This window comes from Sphaeramia orbicularis, chromosome 22 (assembly GCF_902148855.1).
Source record: "Sphaeramia orbicularis chromosome 22, fSphaOr1.1, whole genome shotgun sequence".
Classification (NCBI taxonomy): Eukaryota; Metazoa; Chordata; class Actinopteri; order Kurtiformes; family Apogonidae; genus Sphaeramia; species Sphaeramia orbicularis.
This window is the reverse complement of record NC_043978.1, coordinates 44,913,152-44,919,308: the sequence shown is the minus strand read 5'-3', so window position 1 is coordinate 44,919,308 and position 6,157 is coordinate 44,913,152.

The window sequence follows — 6,157 nt, the reverse complement described above, 5'->3', positions numbered from 1 at the left end:
ACGTGTTTACCACTGCATTGCATTCATTCTTCTTCTAATGACAGTGTGTGAACTTCTGGGAATTGAGACCATTTGCTGGAATTCTTCTTTCATATAAAATTCTAGTAGCTAAACTATCCTGCCTTTTCTTTGTCGTATCTTTTGTTTCATGATATGACAAATGTTTCCTGTTGGTGGAAGGTCTGGGTTGCAGTTCAGGACCCAGATCCTTCTACTATGAAGGAATGTTGTTGTAATAGATGCAGTATGTGGTTTAGCATTGTCACCTGGATAGAAGCATGTGTCTCTATAAACCTTGTATATTCCTTTCAGCACTGATGGTGTCATTCCAGATATGAAAGGTGTCCATTGTAGGTACTAATGCTACCCCATACCATCAAAGATGCAGGCTTTTGAACTGAGAGGTGAAAACAAACCAGAGGACTTAGCATCCATGGTTTCCAGTTTTCATTTAGTCCATTTTAAACCAGCTTTGGCCTAAAGAAGACAACAGACTCTCTAGGTATTTTCACATATGACATCCTCTTTGATTGATAGAGTTTGATAGTGTTCCTGAGCCCATGCTGTGATTTCCAGATAACCTGATGATCACAGGCATCCAATACTGATTTTTTGCATTTCTCCCTTATGTACAGAGATTTCCCCAGATTCTCAATTTAAAAAAAAAAAAAAAGTATTATGTACTGTAGATGGTGGCATGATGGTGCGCTGACGTGCGATGCGAGCCTTTGTATGGAGTTTGCGTGTTATCCCTGTGTCCTGTAGACGATGAGATTTTCAAAGTCTCTCTGTTTTACATGGATGAACATTAATCTGAAATTGTTCTGTGATTTGCAGACACACTTTTTCTCATTTTAAACATTTGATTTATTTTCAATTCTATTGTGAATAAATTATGGGTTTTGAGATTGGCAAATCATAGCATTCTGGTTTTAATTCACATTTTATACAACATCCCAACTTTCTGGACATTTTGGGGTTGTGGGACCAGACCAACAAAGATCATGTTTAGATTCTGAACCTCTTTTTGATGATTAATCATCTATCAGTTTCCTTTAGAAATGTTTTATTTATTTTTATTTTTATTGGTTTATTTAACAGGGACATTGTACATTAACCCATTAAAACCCAGTGCTAGTTCCTCTGTATTTTATCCTTTCTCAAGTGATTTATCACCATTTATTATAATATTACTCGATGTACAGTATTGTATGTTTTCATCATATAAAATCATGTGTTTCCTTATATTTAATTCACAGATCATGTTGCTATTCTTTAAACCTCAGAGTAAATTCAAAGGTTATGGTATCAAAACAGTGAAAACTAAAGAAAAAAGTGACTTTTTCAGCAAAAATATATCATTAACTGAACATAAACCAAGTGTCTTCATCCACTATAATTTATCAAACTCCATGTTTTTTTTTTTTTTTTAATTAATCAATGTTGTAGAAGATGACAGTGTTTCCACGTTCACTATGGAGCCTCTGAATGTCCAAATGGGTCATATTTGATGACCATGAAAAGATGACCATTTGTATTTTATACCAATTATTTACATGCATTGATAGAATTAGTGGATCAGCAGGTATTCAATAGTTTAGATCAGTAGATGCTTTTGGTCGATGGTGGTTGTTTGGGTCTTTATGGGTTCATTCACATTGCAGTAAATGTACCAGAGTTAGTTGAATGGCTGTTTTTCACCTGCAGTCCCTGGACAGATGTTATATTGTCACTCTAAAAAGTCACCTGTTGTTCAAGTATCACCAGCCTTGACCTTAAAGTTTGCCATTTACGCCCAATCTCTCATTAATCTTTCCAATCAGGATACAACTCGCCAAAAAGGCTCAAGTGATATTTGTTTGAAACCAATGTCATGTAGATACAATGGTCCTACTATTCTCTGTTTCATGACCCTTCATATCTGACTGGATGATCGTAACACTTGCTGGGCTGCCTTTAATGGTTTAGTGCAGGCATGTCCAAAGTCCGGCCCGGGGGCCAATCACGGCCCGCGGTCAGATTTTATACGGCCCCCAGCTTCGGTTTTATACTGTATTATTTATGGCCCGCTTGGACTGTTGATCCGAGTACATGAATCATAAAAGGTTCAAAATGCAGTTTCTCCTGTCACCTCATGGTAGCAGCACCACTCTAACTCTATCTGGCTCTGTGACTTTGCCATGAACCATTTTCGCTAATTTCTAACCATGGCGCCTGTAAATAAAAAAAACGGAAGTTGACAGTGAGGGCCGCCGCTTCCAGGAGAGATGGGAATTACAAATTTTTTTCACTGAAAATCGAGGTGATTGTGTTTGCCTAATTTGTCAAGAGACTGTTGTCTTGTTTAAGGAATTCAATGTAAAGACACACTAGCAGACAAAACATGCTAACGCATACGACAAGCTAGCAGGGAGTGAGCGTTCTGAAAAAGTGAAGCAAATTCAAGCTGCTTTAAACTTACAACAGTGACTCTTCATGTGAACCTGTGAGTTCAATGAATTCACCACCAAGACAGGCTACCAAGTTGCCAGGTTAGTTGCCTATAATTGCTGGTGTTATGTACTTGTAGATGTGACACAAATATTACTTTCTGAATGATTTTGTGAAAGACAAGAGTAAGAGTCATATGTTTTCATCTTAAACGTTAACAGACTTTACATTACTGAGTAATATATGAGTAATGATTACTCATATAAGTCATGTTTAAAATGAATGTGGGGTTAAGATTTTTATCAACTTTTTGGAAGTTTAAGATACTCTATACAGTTTGTTCTATGTTATCTGACTCCAGATGTGAAAGGAAGGCAGAAATGTTTTTTTTTTTTTTTTAATTTGTTCACACCTGAGTGGCTTAGATTTGGTTACATTGCCATTTAAAAAAAAATTATATTTTGACAATGAAAATAAAGTTGTTTTTAAAATTATCGCTTTTATATGTAATTTTTACTGTTTAAAAAACGTCCGAAGGGATAACTGGCCCCTGTCAATCTCCACATTATCAGATCTGGCCCTCTTTAAAAAAAGTTTGGACACCCCTGGTTTAGTGTGATTTTAAAAAAAGAAAAAAAACCCTCAGACTATCACTTTAATCTTGTTACAGTACGTTCTTTCAGTAGTTGCTGGTTGCTTTATAAAAGTCATCAGTCATTGATCCTTCTTTTATATAACACATCAAACTGATGCAGAATTAAACATCAGAAAAAAAGGTCGTACAACTCAAACCATGCTGGAATTGTTTTCAACCTTCAATTAAACTGCTAAACCTACTCAGATTTCGCAGAATTGTGTGATTTTTGTTCTGCTTAAACAGAAAAGCTGAATTGTTTTACAGTGTTGCTGAGTTTTATTGTGGTTGGCACCCTGATGAACTGGAGTCAGACTGTAACCAGATATATCTATGGATGTATATGTGTAGGAGGAGAAGTCATAATTTATCTTTTTTTTTTGTATTGTAGGTATCGCGTGCTGTTCAAAAACCCTGCTGGCATTAATATCGTGTCCTGTCGTTTCTGTGATGAGACAGAGTGACAGATGGACAGACAGAAAGAGGGGGGAGAAAAAAATAACACGCAACGCATGTTTCCACTGCTTCATGGAGAGATGAGCAAATTTCCTGCACAGGCCATCCCCCCCTCTATCAAACCTTGATATCAATCAAAAAGCTCGACAGCCTTCAACAGGATTAAGTTGTTAAAATAATACACTGTCAGTGTCTGAGCCCGGCATAGTTGAGCAACAGGCCGCAGAACAGCAGGAGAGAAGGAGGGAGGAGGAGGAAACTTCAAAAGCTCTGCATGTTTACCGAGAGTCCCTGTTTCCCCTCCAGTGTCGAGTACCACATGCACACAATACGACACACACTCACCAGGACAAGAGGAGGGTTGGGGGTGTTAGGGTCTATCTATCAACTTAGGTGTGACAACTTCCTGCAGCTCCTCCTCACACATTCTTCACTCCTTCTTATATTTCCTTACATTTTGCCTTTGCCGCCAAATAAAACGGAACAATATGGGTGAAAATGGGAAAAAAAGGGAATGGCATCAGTTCAACTTAACTTCATTTTTCAGTCCAAGCCCCCCCCCCCCCTTCTCTGTCTCTCGCACACACACGGAAACACCAATCAGTCTAATTTTCCTCTATCAACACTGTCTCACTTTTCACCTTTCCTTTTCACGCCCCAGTCTTTCAGAGCTTCACTCCGAGCATCAAAGACAAATCCGAGGGTTGCATCTGATGGAATGCAACAACTAGGGAGAAAGGAAAATATTTCAACACAGGTTGGCTCAGCGGAGGAGATGGAACAACTGAGTGCAAACAAGCGCTAATACCAAAGAGGATGAGGATGAGTTTAAATCAACACGGTAACCTTATTAGGTTACGTCAAGCCAAGGGGCTGCTTCACACCCTGGAGATGACAGAGAGCAGATAATAGTTTCACAGGGACTGGAGAAAGCAAGGAAAGTCACTGTCCGTAGAATTCATATGATATTCCTAAATAAGGTGACGGAAATCATTGGAATATTATATCTTCCTCTCCGGAGGCAATGGCATCAAATGCAGATAAATTGTACTTTTAATCTCATTTGGTTATTTCCATTTATTTATTTACTTATTTATTTTTAGTACCCCCCGTTTTCCTCCTGTTTCTCTCTCTCTCCTTTTCCTTTCTCTTCTTCTCATTTAGTTTCAGTTACCAAATGATTGTCTTTGGTCATATCCCTGATTTTTATTCTTTTTATTATTATTATTATTTATTCATTTTTTAATTTTCAAAAAACTTATTTTTTGAGAAGCCCACATCACAAAAGTCACACCACATACACATCTTACACACTCCACCACACACAGAACATTTACACAACCAGGACAGGACATTAATTCTTATTACTGACTGACATTTTGTTTCTTTTGTATATTACATGCCGTATATCTTAACCCCACACACACACACACACCACATTATGATGATGTAATGTAAATGTAAATATTGTATAATACTGTACATAAATCTCTTTGTCACTTGGTGTTGCTTCAATAAAGGTTAAAAAAAAATCTTCCTCTTCATTTACCTGTTGTTATTCCACAAAAATGTACAATGACCCATAACTTTATGTGATTTGTTGAATGACAACATGTTTACATTGTGAAAGTGAAAGGATATAAACTAAAATACACACATCAACAGGATAAAGAGAAGCCAGTATTATTTTTTATGCTGTTTAGAATGCAGTGATGTAGACTTTATGGGCATTTTTTTCATTAAAAATCAAAATAAAACTGTCCAAAACTGTCCAAAACTGCTAACAATCATCAAACCATCCTGCTTAAGGAGCTGTTTATCTTACAGCTTTACAGACCTCGACCTTGGACCTTGAATCTGAATTTACTCTTAGGCGTTAGGGTTAGGGTTAGGGTGTGCTGTGTCAGATTCAGCCAACGGTCATAACCTCAGAAAACTATGTAAATGACCAACTTGAACATCTATGTCGAACAGTGTCAACAAATTATGAAGTATGTTGGTTTTTCCAAACACAATAATGCTTCAAGTTAGGAAATACATGGATTTAACTGGATTTAACTTAACAAATAGACCCGATTCTTTCACTGGATAATTACTTCAGTTAATGTTTTAGGTGCAACAAGTCCTTTAACTGTAACTGATGCAGTAACTTCTCTTCTTAAACAACCATCAGTTTGATAGAAGCAGACTGGACTGTGTGGACTGTCTGATGAGTCCAGACTGACCCTGTTCCAGAGTGATGGACACATCAGGGTGAGAGGTGGATGAAGTGGTTACCCATAATGCCTAGAGCCTACAGTACAAGCCTGTGGGGGCAGTCCTATGGTCTGGGGTTGGTTCAGTCGACCAGGTCTAGGTTCAGTAACGTTATGTGTCCGTATAATGAGCTCAGCTGAACCTGAATATCATGACTGACCAGGTCTGAACATCAGTGGGTTTTATCTTCTCTGCTGACACAGACATATTCCAGGATGACCAAACCAGGATTCATCAGGATCAAATTGTGAAAGAGTGGTTCAGGAGCATGAGACATCATTTTCACAAATGGATTGGAAACCACAGAGTCCAGACTTGAACCAAATTGAGATTCATTGATATGTCCTGGAGAAGACTTTACACAGCGGTCCGACTCTAATT